The 20,668-nt window shown below is 43.9% G+C and overlaps 1 protein-coding gene across 8 annotated transcripts in view; it reads left to right on the top strand.

Moving 5' to 3' along the window:
* Positions 1 to 20,668, top strand: part of NRG2 (neuregulin 2) — a 331,862-nt gene that overhangs the window by 8,495 nt on the left and 302,699 nt on the right. For 4 of the 8 annotated variants that reach the window (XR_004646760.1, XR_004646758.1, XR_004646757.1 and 1 more), the window contains exon 2: positions 5,286 to 5,434. The gene's annotated coding sequence lies outside the window, so the exon portion shown is untranslated. Of the gene's footprint in view, positions 1 to 4,759; positions 4,804 to 5,285; positions 5,435 to 6,330; positions 8,331 to 20,668 lie in introns of those variants that run through there. The other 4 variants (XR_004646755.1, XR_004646754.1, XR_004646753.1 and 1 more) reach the window with 2 other exon arrangements.

The following is a 20,668-nucleotide window of genomic DNA, read 5'->3' as shown; positions in this document are numbered from 1 at the left end:
ATCCTGAATTTTAGGATGGCAGTTAGAAATGCTGAAAAGGAAACCTCAAATATGTAAATAATAGGGCTGTTGATTAATCACAGTTAACTCACGCGATTAACTCGTGATTAACTTTAAAAAATTAATCGCGATTAAAAAAATTAATCGCGATTGATCAGAGTTTTAATCGCACTGTTAAACAATAGAATACCAATTGAAATTTATTAAATAGTTGTAGATGTTTTTCTACATTTTCAAATATACTGATTTTAATTACAACACTGAATACAAAGTGTACTGTGCTCACTTTATTTTATCATTTTTGATGACAAATATTTGCACTGTACAAATGATAAATAAAAGAAATAGTATTTTTCAATTCAGCTCGTACAAGTATTATAGTGCAATATCTATCATAAAAGTGCAACTTACAAATGAAGATTTTGTTTGCTACATAACTGCACTCAAAAACAATGTAAAACTTTAGCACCTACAAGCATAGGCGCCGACTTCCCTTCTGCCCCGTGGGTGCTTGACCCCCCTGCCTCTGGCCCCGCCCCTGCCTGCCCCTGCACCACCATTGCCCCGCCCCAATTCCACCCTCTTCCCCCAAGTCCTTGCCCCTGCCCCGTGTCTTTACCGCCTCTTCCCCCAAGCATGCCACATCCCAACTCCTTCCCCTCCCTCCCGGAAAGTCCTAAGCACTGCCAAACAGCTGTTAGGTGGCGGGCGGGAAGCCCTGGGCGGGTGGGGAGGAGCAAGGACGCTGTGCTCGGGTGAGGAGGGGGGTAGGGATAGCTTGGCTCCCGGTGGGTGCAGAGCACCCACTAATTTTTCCCCATGGGTGCTCCAGCCCTGCAGCACCCACGGAGTCGGCGCCTATGTCTACAAGTCCATTCAGTCCTACTTCTTGTTCAGCCAGTTGCTAACACAAACAAGTTTGTTTACATTTATGGGAGATAATCTGGCCCACTTCTTATTTACATCACCTGACAGTGACAACAGGCGGTCGTATGGCACTTTTGTAGCCGGCCTTGCAAGATATTTACATGCCAGATTTGCTAAAGATTCATATGTCCCTTCATACTTCAACCACCATTCCAGAGGACATGCTTCTATGCTGACGATGCTCATTAAAAAATAATGCATTAATTAAATTTGTTACTGAACTCCTCGGGGGGAGAATTGTATGTCTCCTACTCTGTTTTACCCGCATTCTACCATATACTTCATGTCATAGCAGTCTAGGATGATGACCCAGCACATGATGTTCGTTTCAAGAACACTTTGCAGATTTGACAAAATGCAAAGAAAGTACCAATGTGAGATTTCTAAAGATAGCTATAGCACTTGAACCAAGGTTTAAAAATCTGAAGTGTCATCCAAAATCTGAGAGGGACGAGGTATGGAGCATGCTTTCAGAAGTCTTAAAAAAGGGCAACACTCTGATGCGGAAACTACAGAACCCAAACCACCAAAAAAGAAAATCAACCTTCTGCTGGTGGCATCTGACGCAGATGATGAAAATGAACATCTATCAGTTCGCACTGCTTTGGATTGTTTGGATGCATGTCCTCTGGATGGTGGTTGAATCATGAAGGGTCATACAAATCTTTACCACATCTGTCACGTAAATATCTTGAGAACCGGTGACAACGGTGCTATCTGAACTCTTGTTCTCACTTTCAGGTGACATTGTAAACAAGAAGCAGGCAGCATTATCTCCTGCAAATGTAAACAAACTTGTTTGTCTGAGTGATTGGCTGAACAAGAAGTAGGACTGAGTGGACTTGTAGGCTCTAAAATTTTACATTGTTTTATATTTGAATGCAGTTATTTTTTGTACATAATTCTACATTTGTAAGTTCAACTTTCATGATAGAGATTACACTACAGTACTTGTATTCGATGAATTGAAAATACTATTTCTTTTGTTTTTTACAGTGAAAATATTTGTAATAAAAAATAAATATAAAATGAGCGCTGTACACTTTGTATTCTGTGTTGTAATTGAAATCAATATTTGAAAATGTAGAAAACATCCAAAATATTTTTATAATTGGTATTCTCTTATTATTAACAGCATGATTAATCACGTGATTAATCGCAATTAATTTTTTTAATTGCTTGACAGCCCTAGTAAATAATGATGTTAGTGGATTACAATTGTACAGATCAATTTCAATCCATGAAAAAGAAAAAGGGTCCACATGTGACGGGGTAGTTTGTCCCCTCTGAGCAGTATGGCCTACTGGTCAGTTTACCGCAGCCCCTGGCATGGCTCTTTAAGACTTGAAAGGTCTGATTATAGGTACAAGGACCTGGGAGATATTAGGAGAGAGGAAGCAGGCCAGAGAGTAAGTTGGGCTTAGGAGGAAACCCAAGTACTACTTCTTTAAGGGCCAGGAGCCTTGCAAAGCTCCCCTGTCTCCCAACCAATGGGGATGAGTTGGGAGAAGGGGCCAGCTAAGTGCTGCCTCTTCCAGCAATATGGAGGCTAGCAGATGCTGCAAGGAATATGAAGGCTCCTGTCCAGTCCTGAGTTAACAGGGAGCAGACACCAGCAGGAGAAGGCTACCAAACCTTCTCAGCCTGAGGATGCAGTGGGGCCAGCTGAAAGAGACAAATGGCAACCCAGCTGCAGAAGCTCCTGGTAAGGAGATGGATGATAATTCCTTGAACTACCCAAGCTAATGGGGGAGGGGCTGGGGCACTTGCAATAATCAGAGACGTAAAGACTGAGAAGAAAACCGTGAGGGGGGTGGGAGCAGAGCTTAGAGGGCAGGCTTCAGAGGAGCTCTGAAAGCCAGAAGAACCTTTTCTTTATTTAGGATTTTTTGTTATGGATCCTTTTGTGGAAACTTTTGTAATAAGCCACAAGAAGGTGTCAGGGTTCCCTCCTCACTCTGAACTCTGGGATACAGCTGTGGCGACCTGCATGAAAGACCCCCTGAACTTATATTATACCAGCTTAGGTTAAAAACTTCCCCAAGGCACAAATTCCTTTCCTTGTCCTTGGACGGTATTGCTGCCACCACCAATTGATTTAAACAAAAATTCAGGGATGGGCCACTTGGAATCCCTATTCCCCCCCAAATATCCCCCCAATCCCCTTCACCTCCTTTTCTGGGGAGGTTTGAGAATAATATACCAATCAATTTGTTAGCAATGTGAGCACAGATCAAACTTTTTATCTTTAGGACACTAACATCAATCAGGTTCTTAAAAGAAGGACTTTATTATAAAGAAAAAAGTAAAAGAATCACACCTGAAAAATTAGGATGGAAGGTAACTGTGATGGGTTGGATCACAGAAACCCCGTTGGGAGCTGCCACCTGATGTGCCAAGACTACCTCTGCTCCTGTTTTCCCCACCAGCTCAGGACTCCAGCACCCTGTCTTGCTGAGCCAGACACTCCCGTCTGCTCCAACACAGACTCAGGGTCTGAATTACTTGCCCCAAAGCTGCAGGTTTACCTGAAAACAGCTCACAGAAGTGTACTTGTCTTTAGCACTCAGATGCCCAACTCCCAATGGGGTCTAAACCCAAATAAATCCGTTTTACCCTGTATAAAGCTAATGCAGGGTAAACTCATAAATTGTTCGCCCTCTATAACACTGATAGAGAGATATGCACAGCTGTTTGCTCCCCCAGGTATTAATACATACTCTGAATTAATAAGTAAAAAGTGATTTTATTAAATACAGAAAGTAGGTTTAAGTGGTTCCAAGTAGTAACAGACAGAACAAAGTAAGTCACCAAGCAAAATAAAATAAAATGGGCAAATCTATGTCTAATCAAACTGAATACAGATAAGATCCTCACCAGTTCCAGAATGCTCCCTTTTACAGACTAATCTTTTAGCCTGGGTCCAGCAATCACTCACACCCCTTTGTTCCAGTTTCTTCCAAGTATCCTGGGGAGTGGGGAGGCTTTCTCATTAGCCAGCTGAAGACAAAATGGAGGGGTCTCCCACGGGTTTAAATAGACTTTCTCTTGTGGGTGGAGACCCCCGCTCCTCACTCCTATGCAAAGTCCAGCTCCAAGATGGAGTTCTGGAGTCACCTGGGCAAGTCACATGTCCATGCATGACTCACATTCTTTACAGGCAGAAGCCATTGTCCACATGGTATCTTGTATGTCTCCAGGAAGACTTCTTATGTGGATTGGAGCATTCCAAGATGCATTGTTCCCCAAATGCTTCCTAATCGGGTACTTAACCTTGCGAATTCCTTCCTAAAGAAGCTGACCAAATGCCTCACAAAGCTAACTTAGAAATCAAGCAAATATACATAACTTTGAACACACAAATGGTGCCTGCATACAACTAGGATGAACATAACCAGTAGATCATAACCTTTACATAGATATGTTACATTGCATATGTAGCAAAACCTTATTCCAGTTATATCATACATACATTTATAAGCACCCCCCCATAAAGCCTTATGGGGTACACTGTCACAGTAACTTTACAGAGTAATAAAAATATTTAAAACACAGAGGACTCCCCTCTGGACTCAGCTTCACAGTTACAAAAACAGGAATAAAACTACCTTTGTAGCATAGGAAGATTCACAAGCTAAAACAAAAGATAACCTAATGCATTTCCTTGCCTCACTTACAATTTCTGTAATTCTTGGATTATTCCAGGTATATTTTCAGGAGGAGATGTCCCTCCTTGGCTTCTCTCTCCGTCCGGAGAGGGAACAAAAACAAAGAGAGCACAAACCACGCCCCCTGCCAGATTTGAAAGTATCTTCTTTCCTTATTGGTCCTTCTGGTCAGGTGCCAACCAGTTTATTTGAGCTTAACCCCTTACAGGTAAAGCGATTCAGTATAGCTGCCCTTATCTCTGTGTTTATGACAGGAGGGTATTATTGGGTCAAGTGTGTCTGAAGTGAAGTTATTGGCTTCCTGAGAAGGGAAACTGAGGAAGGGAGCATGGGCAAAACCACACTAACTCAGAAGAGAGTGCTGCAGGGCAGACATGCCCTACAAGGCCACACTGATCTATTAGTTAATACTGAATAACAAGTGATACTGAATTTAAACACTCCTGTTATGGTTTCTCTGATCACATTCAGATTGACTCATTGTCTCCTGCACTGAGCCCCAAATCACTAATGTCTTATTTGAACTGTATCTTGCATCCTCAGCCTTTGCCGAGGTAAATTGTATTTGGCTATGGCTATTAGGACTTGTCTTCACTGCTTTGGATGCATATGCTACCTTGTCTACACTGAGTTAATTTGGATTAAGGACTGTTGTGAATTTGATTAACTAATGCAACTATATAAACACAGATACGGTGCTGGTACCCAAACCTGTAACTTCAGAGGAAGCTACATACAACTGGGACTGGAGATCTGAGGACTCTGAGAAGAGCAGAAGCAGTACCGTGCACACATCATTAATTTATATGTTGATCAGTCTCCTCTTCCACAATTTCAAGGTAAATGAGAAAAAGTGTCTTGGAGAATTTCACAGGTCACCAATCAGATATGAGCAGATTAACCTTCTGCAGTCTCTACGGGGTGAAAAGGAATTTTGGCAACACCTTTGTAATGTGATAATCTTTCTCTGCACAGACAGTGGTCGGTTCAAAATGTCTCATCTTCATTCATAAATTTACGCTTAGCTCCTTGTCCCACTTTACAAAGACAGGCCTATTACATATATTAAACCTACCTGGCTGTTTAAGATTTGTTAGGGAAAAATGCAATCATACAGGCTGTGCATGTTTCTCAGTAGACTGTACATTATTATATATTACATTCCTTTGCAGATGTATTAGTTTTGCTGGCAAGGATGGAATAAATATGCCCCAAAGCAGATTGTAAGTGAGAGAAGACTGGTGGCAGGAAAGAGCCTGCAGCCCATGGGATGATGAGAAGTGTTGCTCTTGGGCTGCTGCCCTAAGATGCTAAATGGGGTAGGACCCATAGCTATATGGGTGTGCCTTGCCTCCTGGGAGGCTGTCATAGTGGTTGGAGCAGGAGTGACCTTACGCTTGGTGTCTGCATCCGATTGCTCCAGTCCCACTGACTCTGAGCTGAGGGCGGGTGTGTCATGGGAGAGGACTGTTGCTGCTGGCAGGGGTGAAGTGCTGTGCTGCAAAGCTGCTTCTGTAGGAGAGAGGAGCTGTGCCAGATTTTCCTGTTCCTGATGACAGTTGTCTGAAGGCAGGGAAAACAAGGCTTGAGAAGTGACATTCATGGGGCAGGTAACCCTGAGGAGTGACTTAGTAGTAGCCTCTGGGAGAAGTGGCAGAGGCAGCCCCACCCATAACTTAGTGGCAGGGAAGGGGCTTTTTCCTAGTTGTTTAAATGTTGCTTTTTTATTTTCTAGCACCTTGGTGGGCTGCTGTTTATGCTCAGGGTAAGTGGAGGACCTGGGAGAGAGCGAGCAATTCCTTCCCAGCAAGCACCTGATCAGAGCAGATGAATTCTATCCTGGAGAACTGAATACGCAAAGGTCCTAGATTTTCCTTCAGTCATCTGGCATTGGATCTAGAGAGGAGATCATTGCGGTGCCTTGTGATTCCAAACTCTGGAGAGAGTCCATTCATGATATTTTCCTGCCAGATTAAATCAAGTGCCCCAGACAGGCTTTGAAAGGAATGCTCCCAGATGTAGATGTATTTTTAGAATGGGAATTAAAAGGCAGGGGCACAGGATGATCTGTCAGTCTGGGCAGGGAGGCAGAACAATGCTGGCGGACTCTGCCGTGATCAGAGCATTCTCTGTCCCTGGGACTCATAAGATAGTCCAGCCCCGTCATTCAACGGTGAGACTAAAGCCAACATTGTGGTTCTCTTTGAACCTCCTTGTAAGAGGGAAGCAGAAGAAGTGGGAATGAATAGAAACAAAACCCTTGCCTGAACCATTCACATTTTTCAGATCCTGTTAATAAACCATCTTAGAATAAATTGCCTGGATTTCCTATAAAATAAAAATGCCTTTGAGGGAGCTGAGCAGAGAACCAGAAGAGTAGATTAAACAGCTGAGCTTGCTGAAGGAGGTAGGAGCCGGAGAAGGTCAGATAACATTAGCTGTGTATATTATCAGATAACAACAAGAGAGCAGGGAAACATCTACCTGGATGGGACAAGCAGATAGAGGATTTGGGTACTGCCAAAGGACAGCTGATAATTCTAGTGGCAGTCCTACAGGGAAAGAGAGAGCAGAGCCACTGATTGCCAGTGACTGCTGACAAATCCAGGGATATAAAAGAGAGTGCAGCTACCAAATAAAGCTCAGAAGCTCAAAGTAAGAATGGTGCCCCATGGAAAGGTGTCATCTATTGGAGAGGATGCATAACTAGACATGGGAAGCCCCATAGTCCTTTATTTCGGTTGGCCGGCCTGCCTGCCCATATTTGCACATCAGCCTTGTTGGCGCAAGCCCTTGCACAGTGCATGCGTTGATTGCACCCTAGCCCAAGAAGAGGCTCTGTGTGGGTGCAATGAAAGCTAAACTTCAGGGGTAGCCTCTCCCACAGGGCACTGGTAGATCTCAAGCCCCTTGCAGGCCTGCTTACTCCCTTACTTACAAATGAAAAAGGGAGCAGGCTGTGGATGAAGAATGGGCATGACTGCAGAAACCTGGATTTAAGTGCATTCCTTACTGTGCAAATGAGGCACTTAGCAACCTCTTAGGCCTTACTAGGCAGGAAAACCTGGGCAGTCTCCCAGTACTGCTCTCAGGAATGCAGGATCAGGTTCCCATGTGTTGCCTGGCCTGGCTCATCACCTTTTACCTTGAGCTTATACACCCAGCACTCCATACCAGTGCTATGCAGAGCAAGTACGGCATGTGGCCCCAGAGAAAACCTTCAGTGATAGTAATATCATTCCCTGATCCCACTTACCCATTGTCAGAGCTAACTCAGCAGCAGTTGAGTGAGATGAATTTCCTCTTGGTGACGGGGGAGGAGGTAAACACAACTAATTTTTATTATTTACGCTAAAGACACATCAGGCAGCAACCAAACCCTGAAATCTGACAGTGCAGTGAGAGAACACTAGGGGCCCACTTACTGGTCAGCAGGAATCCTAGATTGTTTCACTGTTCTCTGGCCCTTTCCTGAGAAACAAAAGAACATTCACGCGCTGGCATCTTGGAGTACAGATAGGGTGACCAGACAGCAAATGTGAAAAATTAGGACTGGGGGGGGGGGGGTAATAGGAGCCTATATAAGAAAAAGACCCAAAAATTGGGACTGTCCCTATAAAATCAGGACATCTGGTCACCCTAAGTACAGATATGATGTTGGCCGGTGGTTATGGGATCTGTTTCTAAAACCCTGCTCCTATTAATTGTGAAAATAAAGTTATCTTTCAAACTTCAGGCAACCAATGCCTGGTGCGTGATACTTACATGCATGATACTCACGTACCTTTCAGCAATGCAAAAGCACCAATAGTGCCCCACGTTGTTCATGCAGTATCCATTTAGCTCGGGTGCAAGATGAGTCGTTTGCAGTTCCTAATCACTGGTGGGAGAAATAAAGTTAATTTTCAAGCTGTGCTACAATGCCTCATGCATACACAGCCACAGATGCCTTTTGAGAGACCAAGCCAAAGCCATGAGGGGTGGGTGGCTGGGATTATGCGTTTGGCTTCTGATGTCAGAGGGTGTAGTTTCAAATCCCCCCCTAGTTCTAGCAGTGGATGGGAAAGATGTGGCACCCATACGTTTTTTGGGGGAAAAATACGACTTGATTCCTCATTTGCAAAAGAAAGGGCAGCCCATAGCTGGGCATGTTTGTCTATCTGTATTAGTCTTGCTTCAGATTCAGGAGGCTGCAAGTGCAATTGCTGACAAATGTGGGAAAATAAAGGTGTCCTTGTGCCGCATAAAGAAGCGTGCTCACGGTGCAGCGTGAGGTCTGGAGTGTGACTAATATTGGGTGGGTTCTGATAACATTACACATGCCAACAAGAACTTGCCTTGTTGGAGAAAACATGGTGCCTGTCAAAGCCTGAGATGTTAGCTCATGGCTGGTAAACCCAAAGCCATTCATTTGCTGGTGGACCGGTATGATTTCAGCATTCTCCGTGGATCAGTCCGGCAGTGGTTGGAAAGTTAGGTTACAACGTGTCTTTGGAGCAAATTTCTCATGCTTAGTATGCAGATTCCTTCCCATGAAAGAGAAAGAGCCGCAGACATTTTTGAGATAGTGTTTGCATAGTTTACAAAACACTTCCCACTGGAGACATCAAGGGACTTTGTGTTATGGCAGGAAAATTACCCTAACTCTACATTTTTTGAGATAATTCTCTGCTTATACTCTACTTCTTCCCATTTGGAGATGGTTTCTTTAATTTAGCCATGTGGAATCATCACACAAGTTAAAACTAGGGTGATTCCCCTCCCCCACCCCATCTTTGCAAGGGCTTGTCTTGCGTTTGAATGCTGGGATCATTCATGCACACAGCAGATACCATACCTTTATGAGAACATGTCACTCATTTATCATTGCTTTTCCCCCTTTCAAGAGGATTTTGTATAATATGCACAAGGAATTATCTCGGAAATTTAAATCCAGGCCTTCCCTCTGTGAGGACTTGTCTGTAATTTGAACTCAGGACCTCACAAGCTTAAGCAAGAATTATGACCCTAGAACAACACAGCTTCTTTGTTTGTCTTTGCAAAGGCATCTTAGAAGGGACAAAACCAAGATAATTGAGTGCCTTGTTGATATTTTGGTATGGTTTTCATCTAGGGTGTGAGAGGCTCTGGGTTCAAATCCTAAGTAGGCCTCTGCAGAGGTTAGGAGAATACTATAATTTCATATTTTTGAGAATTCCTTTACAGTTTGCTTTGTAAGGGGGCAAACCAAAGGGAAAGAAGCGGCGTGTTCTGCCGGTGTCCTAATTGTCACCTATGGTGCAGGAAGTCCTGGGTCCAAATCCCCCAAAAGCTATTGCATAGGAGCAACTTGACACATGAGTAGTGCTTTGGGCTCCTCACAGGCATGATGTTATTACCTAGCGGCCATTCCTAAATACTGCAGGACCTTTGGATTTCAACACTAATTTTCTTCTTCTGTCACCTTCTCCCTGTCCACCAAGGAGAGGACAAGAAATAACCAGCTTATTTTGTAGCAAGGGAGATCTAGGTTAGATACTAGAAAATATTTTCTAACTACGCAGATAGTCAAGCACTGGAACAAGTTACCTAGGGAGGTTGTGGAATACCCATCATTGGAAGTTTTTAAGAACAGGTTGGACAAACACCTGTCAGGGATGGTCTAAGCATGCTTGGTCCTTCCTCGGTGCAGCAGGCTGGAATAGATGACCTCTTGAAGTCCCTTCCAGCCCTATAGGTCTATGATTCTGTGACATCACCCGAAACATTCCTCTTGTTGCAATAGCAGGGGAGAAGGGAAGAGCACCATTCTACACAAGACTTGGTGCAATTGCATCATGTCCAGCACGAAGAGGAATATGACAAGAATTTGTTCAAAATGTGTGGAATCAAACCAGGATGAGGCGAGAATGCCAGAGGGCTTCATAGTCCCCACAAACTGCTTTAGCTAGAAAAGGTCAGAACAATAGGCGGCTTTCAAGATTCCAGCCAAAAATTACAACCTGGCAGGAGAGTAGTCAGTTTAAACAAAACTCTTTGCCCCACAAAAGGTCAGCTAAAATGGTTTTAATTTTTTTATCAGGTATATATAAAATTTGTTTTGTGGTTTATAAGATGGCTATCTTGGCTATTTAAATATTTTGGAATGAATACAAAATGGTATTATAGACTGGTTCCTTGCATGAGTGATATGAAATATTGCATAAGAGTTCAGCAAATACAATGCCCTCAATAATTACAGGCAATTAAACTCTTTTTATAGCACCTTAAGTGAACACAGCACTGGCCAGCAGAGAAGATATGCTGTGGAAATAGATTTTATCACTAAATAGCTTATATTCTATTGGCTATGAGAAAATTGGTACAATACAATGTGAAGAGTTAGTGCAATATAGAACTCACTTAGAGTGTGCTGTGGTCTTTATAGGTGGAATGGTTGGTGAAATAGATGTGCTTGCAAACTATTTGAAGGCGAGATGTGGGATAATCCTCTGAAAGCAAGCATGTGCCGCAGAGGGCAGCAAGAGCCATGGTAATGAACGCTGTTCTCTTTAAACCAGTGCTGAAATTCGGAGAGGAAAGAAAGTGAAGGAGTTCTTGCAATGTTTCAAGGGAGGTATAACCCAGAGAGCAGAGCACAGGAAATCTGCATTGAAAATCCCCACCAAACAGGCCCCATCAGACCTTTGAATGAACTGTTTGATCATTGTAGCTTACCTCTGGTTTTCTTTCCTTCTAGCTCATTACTTTAATCTATGCTTTTATAAAAATTCTTGCTCAGAGTCACTGTAAGAAATTTGGGGTAAAATTTTGATGACTATGAGTTTCACTAATGCACGTAAATGTGTGTTTTGCCTGTGCAATGGAAACACAACTTTTTGAAAATCTAGCCTTTTTTTTTTCACATTAGAAGTAGCACAGGGACCAAGCATCTGATCAGTTGATCTAACAACATAAAGAATGCTAACAGGCCCTAGTTCCTCCAGTTTTAAAGATGATCTAGAAAGGTATTTTTCAAAAAGAAAAAACTGTCCCCCTTCCCCCCCCACTATTTAAGATGCCAAAAGAGTAACAAGGTATGTTACTCATGGAGCAGGTCCTCAAGGAATCAATTCTGAAGCACTTAGAGAAGAGGAAAGTGATCAGGAACAGTCAGCATGGATTCAACAACGGCAAATCATGCCTGACTAACCTAATTGCCTTTTATGAGGAGATAACTGGCTCTGTGGATGAGGGGAAAGCAGTGGACATGTTATTCCTTGACTTTAGCAAAGCTTTTGATATGGTCTCCCACAGTATTCTTGCCGGCAAGTTAAAGAAGCATGGGCTGGATGAATGGACTATAAGGTGGATAGAAAGCTGGCTAGATTGTCGGTCTCAATGGGTAGTGATCAATGGCTCCATGTCTAGTTGGCAGCTGGTATCAAGCGGAGTGCCCCAGGAGTCCGTCCTGGGGCCGGTTTTGTTCAATATCTTCATTAATGCTCTGGAGGATGGCATGGACTGCACTCTCGGCAAGTTTGCAGATGACACTAAACTGGGAGGAGTGGTAGATACGCTGGAGGGTAGGGATAGGATACAGAGGGACCTAGACAAATTAGAGGATTGGGCCAAAAGAAACCTGATGGGGTTCAACAAGGACAAGTGCAGAGTCCTGCACTTAGGACGGAAGAATCCCATGCACTGCCACAGACTAGGGACCGAATGGCTAGTTACAGTGGTTACAGTGGACAAGAAGCTGGATATGAGTCGACAGTGTGCCCTTGTTGCCAAGAAGGCTAATGGCATTTTGGGCTGTATAAGTAGGGGCATTGCCAGCAGATCGAGGGACGTGATCATTCCCCTCTATTCGACATTGGTGAGGCCTCATCTGGAGTACTGTGTCCAGTTTTGGGCCCCACATTACAAGAAGGATGTGGAGAAATTGGAAGGAGTCCAGCAGAGGGCAACAAAAATGATTAGGGGGCTGGAACACATGACTTATGAGGAGAGGCTAAGGGAACTGGGATTGTTTAGTCTGCAGAAGAGAAGAATGAGGGGGGATTTGATAGCTGCTTTCAACTACCTAAAAGGGGGTTCCAAAGGGGATGGATCTAGACTGTACTCAGTGGTACTTGATGACAGAACAAGGAGCAATGGTCTCAAGTTGCAGTGGGGGAGGTTTAGGTTGGATATTAGGAAAAACTTTTTCACTAGTAGGGTGGTGAAGCACTGGAATGGGTTACCTAGGGAGGTGGTGGAATCTCCTTCCTTAGAGGTTTTTAATGTCAGGCTTGACAAAGCCCTGGCTAATATGATTTAATTGGGAATTGGTCCTGCTTTGAGCAGGGGGTTGGACTAGATGACCTCCTGAGGTCCCTTCCAACCCTGATATTCTATGATTCTATGATTCCATGTGTTTAGACTGAAAACTGGCAATACATTGAAAAACAAAATTCACTGGCTATGCTACCATCTAGTGGTGATTTAAAATATAGCCCATGGTAGATTGATGGGTTGGGTGTGTGAACTAACAAAGTTGACCTTGCTGAGAAGCAGGCTCTGTGGCTGTGCTTTTCCTAACCTGATGTCAGATAGACAAGGTGGAGGAGGTGATATCTTTCACTGGACCAACTTCTAATGGTGAGAGAGACAANTAAATTTGTTAGTCTCTAAGGTGCCACAAGTACTCCTGTTCTTCTTTTTGCGGATACAGACTAACACGGCTGCTACTCTGAAACATGTTAGTGAGTGTGCTTCAGGTAAGAGAGCAAAGGGAGGTGTACAGACCCATCCTACCATGGGCACTAAGGTGTTAATGGGCAGGTTAGCCATCTCCTCAGCTGCAGCTGATTGCTGGGCCTGCAACACCTGGGGGATAAGAGGCTGCAGCTCAGAGGAGAGGGGAGGCTGCCAGAGACCCAGGGGTACAGAGAGGAGCTGTCCTTAGCAGCAGCCTGGCAGGAAGTCAGACCCCCACCAAGGGAGAATCAGAGAATGTGAGTCTGCAAAGGGCCTATGCGAGAGGGGAGGTGGGGGGCAGCAGTGGATTGTGGGGAGCTGGTCCCAGCTGCTTAATGCAGGGTCCTGGGGCTGGAACCCAGGGGGTGGGCTGGGCTCCCCTGCCAGCCCCCAGTAAAGGGGATAGTCAAACCCAGAGGAGCAAAGCAATCAGGACTCTGCAGTGGCCTGAGATTATTGGGGTCCTAGTGTATGAGGCTCTTTATTGCCTTGGAAGGGGAAAGACTATAATGACTCAGTTGGAGTCTTAAGAGGAAACACACTCAGCACAGAGCCAAATGACTATTGGTGGGATGGGGGAAACTGAGGCAGGGTTGCTGAGACACTATGCACAACCACAAGAGCCATGCCTGGACTAGGCAGCTTTTCTGTTTTATAGGTTAGATGGTGTGTATGCACCCTTAGAATTTGCCAACCTCAAATGCTCCAAAATCATGAGATTGGTTTAAAAATAGGGCTTCTGATTTTAGGTTTTAACCATTAAACACTGATAAAACACCCCAATACAAAAATAAATAAATGAAATTTCATGTTGATTCAATAAACACTGGAAATGGTTATGCAATTTGTGTTGACTTCACCCATTCCCAGTGCTGTTTGCTTATATGGGTGATGTCCTTATTCCCTGGCTTGTATCTAAGGGCTTGTCTACATGGAGCAGTAGTGCGGACTACAGGAGTGTTACTGCCTAAACACTAGTGCATTGCACAGTAATTGATCCGTGTAGACCCTGTTGGTGTGCACTGAGATTTCCTTAGTGCATTTTAAGGTAGTACTGTTTCAAGCAAGAGCTCCAACCCTCCCAATTTTTGAACATCTATATGGAACTCAAAATTGTTAAAAATAAACCCTGAAAAAGGACATTAATAAACCCTGGAAAAACAGAAGCCCTGCTTAGGTTGTTTCCTACTGGGTTTTGAGTCTTTGGGTGTCATATTTTCCAGCTTTTCTCCACAACCAAGAGAGTGAAAAAAGTTACTTTTATTTTTTAAATAAAAACCTAGATTCTCACATAATCCCAGGACTCCAGGAACTGGGGCTGTAAGAAAATCACCAGATAGGGTGAGAGTCACAAAAGAATTGGCAGAGTTGTCAATATTGATCTTACAAAGAGGGCAGTGAGCTTCAGTCCTGGAAGATTTTGATGAAAGAAAAAATCCAATTGGAGACTCAACCATGACTCTACTCCCCTCCTTCACCACCACCATCACCCAACTTTTCCATCTCCAGTCTTGTGTACTTCTTGCATGGGAAGATGGGAGATCTTTTTGGAGTTGGTTAGGGTGGGAAGGCTATGAGTATCAGTGGCATTTCATCCCCTCCCTACATGGGGAAATCTGCCTAGATCACCTGGATCAGGAGGAATTTGTGGGACCTCAAAGACATCTAGCACCTTCATGAAATTCTGGATGGCTGGGGAATCCAGCACTCAGTCTTTCCAGCTACCAAGTGGCCTGACGGTTTTTAACCACAAATTCTATGTGCCACTGATATTATCATTTTTTATCTGAACTCTAGTATAGAATCATAGAATATCAGGGTTAGAAGGGACTTCAGGAGGTCATCTAATCCAACCCCCTGCTCAAAGCAGGACCCACACCAACTAAATCATCCCAGCCAGGATTTGGCAAGCTGGGCCTTAAAAAACTCTAAAGATGGAGATTCCACCACCTCCCTAGGTAACCTATTCCAGTGCTTCACCACCCTCCTAGTGAAATAGTATTTCCTAATATCCAACCTAGACCTCCCACACTGCAACTTCAGACCATTGCTTCCTGTTCTGTCATCTGCCACCACTGAGAACAGCCTAGCTCCATCTTCTTTGGAACCCCCACCCCCAGCAGTTGAAGGCTGCTATCAAATCCCCCCTCACTCTTCTCTTCTGCAGACTAAACAAGCCCAGTACCCTCAGCCTCTCCTCGTAAGTCATGTGGCCCAGCACCCTGATCATTTTCGTTGTTCTCTGCTGGACTCTCTTCAATTTGTCCATATCCTTTCTGTAGTGGAGGGCCCAAAACTGGACACAATACTCCAGATGTGGCCTCACCAGTGCTGAATGGAGGGGAATAATCACTTCCCTCAATTTGCTGGCAATGCTCCTACTAATGCAACCCAATATGCTGTTAGCCTTCTTGGCAACAAGAGCACACTGCTGACTCATATCCAGCTTCTCATCCACTGTAATCCCCAGGTCCTTTTCTGCAGAACTGCTGCTTAGCCAGTCGGTCTCCAGCCTGTAGCGGTGCATGAGATTCTTCCTTCCTAATTGCAGGACGCTGCACTTGTCCTTGTTGAACCTCATCAGATTTCATTTGGCCCAATTCTCCAATTTTTCTAGGTCACTCTGGACCCTATCCCTACCTTCCAGCATATCTATCTGTCCCCCCAGCTTAGTGTTATCTGTGAACTTGCTGTGGATGCAATCCATCCCATCATCCAGATCATTAATAAAGATGTTGAACAAAACCGGCCCCAGACTCTACACCTGGGGTACTCCACTTGATACTGGCTGCGAACTAGACATTGAGCTGTTGATCACTACACATTGAGCCCAACAATCTAGCCAGCTTTCTATCCACCTTATAGTCCATTCATCCAATCCATACTTTTATAACTTGCTGGCAAGAATACTGTGGGAGACTGTATCAAAAGCTTTGCTGAAGTCAAGATATATCACGTCCACTTCTTTCCCCATATCCACAAAGCCTGTTGTCTCATCATAGAAGGCAATCAAATTGGTCAGGCATGACTTGCCCTTGGTGAATCCATGTTGACTGTTCCTGATTACCTTCCTCTCCTCCAAGTGCTTCAAAATGGTTTCTTTGAGGACCTGTTCCATAATTTTTCCAGGGACTGAGGTGAGGCTGACCAGTATGTAGTTCCCCGAGTTCTCCTTCTTCCCCTTTTTAAAGATGGGCACTATATTTGCCTTTTTCCAATCGTCCAGGGCCTCCCCTAATCGCCTCGAGTTTTCAAAGGTAATGGCCAATGGCTCGGCAATCACATCAGCCAATTCCCTCAGCACCCTTGGATGCATTAGATCTGGACCCATGGATTTGTGCATGTCCAGCTTTTCTAAATAGTTCTTAACCTGTTCTTTCATCACTGAGGGCTGCTCACCTCCTCCCCATACAGAGCTGCCCAGTGCAGCAGTCTGGGAGCTGACCTTGTCTGTGAAGACCGAGGCAAAAAAAGCATTGACTTCTTCAGCTTTTTCCACATCATCTGTCACTAGGTTGTCTCCCCAATTCATTAAGGGTCCCACACTTTCCCTGACCTTTTTCTTGTTGCTAACATACCTGTAGAAACCCTTCTTGTTATTCTTCACATCCTTTGCTAGCTGCAACTCCAGTTGTGTTTTGGCCTTCCTGGTTACACCCCTGCATGCTCGAGTAATATTTTTATGCTCCTCCGTAGTTATCTGTCCAAGTTTCCACTTCTTGTAAGCTTGCTTTTTGTGTTTAAGCTCACCAAAGATCTCACTGTTAAGCCAAGCTGGTTGCCTGCCATATTTGCTATTCTTTCTGCACATCAGAATGGTTCCTGTGCCCTCAATAAGGCTTCTTTAAAATACAGCCAGCTTTCCTGGACTCCTTTCCCCCTCATATTAGCCTCCCAGGGAATCCTGCCCATCATTTCCCTAAGGGAATCAAAGTCTGCTTTTCTGAAGTCCAGGGTCTGTGTTTTGCTACTCTCCTATTTTGGACAATCCTCGTATTTTGCTAAGATTGCCAATCCTCCAGGATTGTCCTGGAGTCTCCAGGAATGAAAGATTATGTCATGTGTTGAAACCTCCAGGAATATGTCCACCAAGATTGGCAGCCCTACTCCAGTAGCAGACAGGGGAGCCAGTCAGGAATGAGGTCCCATGGTGGCAGGCAATGCACTCAGACAGTATGAAGCCCTGGCCATAGCAAGACTAGTTACAGAAGGACTGGATGGAGAGTGAATTTTGGATGAGTAAATAAAAGTATTTAACCAGATGCCTGCATTTAAAGAGTTATGCTCAGGGTATAGACACGCGTCATGTTCCTGTGTCATCTGCTCAATATAGAATACTTACAATGCACTGCTAATGAGTGTGCTGCAGACCAAGAATGATTTGTGGAAATTACTCTGAATTTAGAATGCTGAATAAATTAGAGAAAATTATAAACTGTTTGTTTGTAGAGAATCCAGAAGCAGAACCTCTCCCCCCCCCAAAAAAAAAAAGATTCACTGCAGATTAGTTGCCCAGTGCTGTTTATAAGTTTCCAATTATCTGAAAAACTTTCTGAAGAACAAGAAGGAGGGAAGTCACTTCACCTCTTTTAACCTCAGCTTCTTCCTTTCTAAAACGGGCATGATATTATTAAGCTATATTTCTGGGGGACTGTGAGCCTTTACTCAATGTTTGCAAAGTGTTTTGAGTTCCATTATTAGCAGGGTGCAGTATAAGAAGAGGAATAAACCACAGAATATAAAGATATGGTACCAATTAAGGATGCTCCTGAGTAGGTCATCGGCAGCAGGAATCAAACCGGGGATATCTGAAGCTGAAGCATGAGCTTCTACTGGGACACAGCTCTCTAATTCAAAAGTTGTAACAGTCATAAATCTGTATGTGATCCAGCCACTAGAGGGAAACAGAGCCATGCTGTGTAAGCAATGGTTACAGGAGGCTAAGGAAGAGAGTGACCTGTTTGTATTAGGGCTTTGCTAGCTGGCAGTCAGGGGACATGCTGGGTCCCTGGCACAGGAGATACCAGCTACACATGTCAGGCCAGGTTGTACAGGGAAGCGTGTAAGGAAGTGTGAGTCCTGCAGGTTAAAGAGAGCCCACCAGGGTGGCTGTTGCCCATAGCGGTACAGCTACAACAAATACAAAACAGAGTTTGCTCCTAAGTATGTATCACAGCAGATCAACATGAAATACTGCAAAGATACCAGGTGTGGCAACCAGGAGTTAATATAACAAGGGAGCCAGAGACCTGTTTTCACCCTAAGGATGTGGGTCGCTTAAATGCGTCCACTGTGGTACAAAATCATAGCATGTTTTCTAGAAAATAACAGAACAAAAGACAAAAAAGTAAAACTGTAAAAGATAATTAACCAACACAAACATACTTGCAACAGTAGTTTTTGGACATCCACATAAAAACACATCCATCGCCTGGACTTCACGTCAACTAAATTCCATGCCTAGTTGAAGGACAGGAGGGCTTGCATTAAATCAAGAGATGGGAAAGACCTATGAGCTCATCCAGCAGTCTCCCTGGCAATGCAGCTTTGTTCCCTCTAGTGCTCAGAATCGGAGAGTGTGTTCAGGTTCTAATGGTTTCTTGTCTAGCTGCTCCATTTGCTACACTGGATATTGTGTTTAACAGAACTGGTAGTTGATTTGATCTCTGTCAGGGAGGTAATTGCTTCTTGGCTGTTTGTGTTGAAACATACATGTCTAATTTCTCTATTTATTTTTGCTGCTTTCATGTGTTTTCCATAAACAATCAAAAACTTCTAGTTGACTGGAAACTCTGGAGATAGCAAAGCTGTTTATTTCACATCCCTCCCTCTGGCCCATCCCACATTTTAAAAATGTTAGTGTCAGTAAAAAGTGTGAGACTGCTAGCCCAGGAGACTGAAAACCTCTCTCTCTATTAGAATATGCACAGCACAAGCTGTAGCAATGCAAGCTTCCCCTCTTACAATGGGTGAGAAAGAAGTTCAGTTACCATGGCCTATTCAGTCCTTTGCCTTTCTGCTGAAACGGTGAACAAAGAGGTAAATTTCATCTATGGTTTTTGTGATGTAGAAACTTTCCCACTAGGAATTGAATCTACCAACTCATTTCACATTTACTTTAGCTCTATGTTTTGCATTTTATAACTTCCTTCAGGGCTTGATTATTTCTTGAATGGAAACATGGTTGCTCCAGTTTGTGAGGTCTACATTTTTTTCCCCTTAGGGCTTTGCACTTCTCCATGCAGTGCTTAAAAGTCACCCACATTTCTGGGTTTTGTTTTCCTATTTATTTGAACCTATTATGCGAACTCTCATGTGGTTTTAGAGTATTAAGGCCAGAACCCTTGCATTCCATGATTTTTGCTGCAGAATTCACCTCTTGCTGCAGAATTGGGCTCTGGGATCTCCGCTTTAATTAAACCAAAAGTTCCTAGTCTTCATGATGGCACAGAAAACTCAAACCTGACCCAAGTGTAAATTGATACAGTGTTCATTTATTGGCATGTTTGTTTTTGTATTACAGTAGCACCTAGAGGCTCCAAATGAGATCAGGGCTCCATTGTGCCAGGTGCCGTATGAACTCCTAGTAAGATATTGTCCTTGTCCCAAAGAGTTAGCAATCTAAATATACAAGACAGACAAAAGTGGGAAGGGAAATGTCTTTCTGAGCCTGCAGACAGCCCAAAACAGTAGTTTGGAGGGGTATGAACTGGCCCATTTACCACAAAGGCTGTAAACACTGAAACATAAAGCTGACAGTTTTAAATACCAACATTACCTGTAAAAAGCAACAGAGAGTCCTGTGGCACCTTTAAGACTAACAGATGTATTGGAGCATAAGCTTTAGTGGGTGAATACCCACTTCGTCACACGCATGTAATGGAAATTTCCAGAGGCAGGTATAAATATGCAAGCAAGAATCAGTCTGGAGATAACAAGGTTAGTTCAATCAGGGAGGGTGAGGTCCTCTGCTAGCAGTTTAGGTGTGAATAACTACGATATCCACACAAGGAAATAAGGAAACAAATCAACAGAGCCAGACGTGTACCCAGAAGCCTCCTGCTACAAGACAAGCCCAAGAAAGAAACCAACAGAACTCCACTGGTCATCACCTACAGTCCTCAGCTTAAACCTCTCCAACGCATCATCAGTGATCTACAACCCATCCTGGACAATGATACCTCGCTTTCACAGACCTTGGGAGGCAGGCCAGTCCTCGCCCACAGACAACCCGCCAACCTTAAGCATATTCTCACCAGCAACCACGCATCGCACCATAACAACTCTAACTCAGGAACCAATCCATGCAACAAACCTCGATGCCAACTCTGCCCACAAATCTACACCAGCAACACCATCACAGGACCTAACCA

Source organism: Trachemys scripta, chromosome 8, assembly GCF_013100865.1.
Source record: "Trachemys scripta elegans isolate TJP31775 chromosome 8, CAS_Tse_1.0, whole genome shotgun sequence".
Taxonomy (NCBI): Eukaryota; Metazoa; Chordata; order Testudines; family Emydidae; genus Trachemys; species Trachemys scripta.
This window is presented reverse-complemented; position numbering and strand designations above follow the sequence as displayed.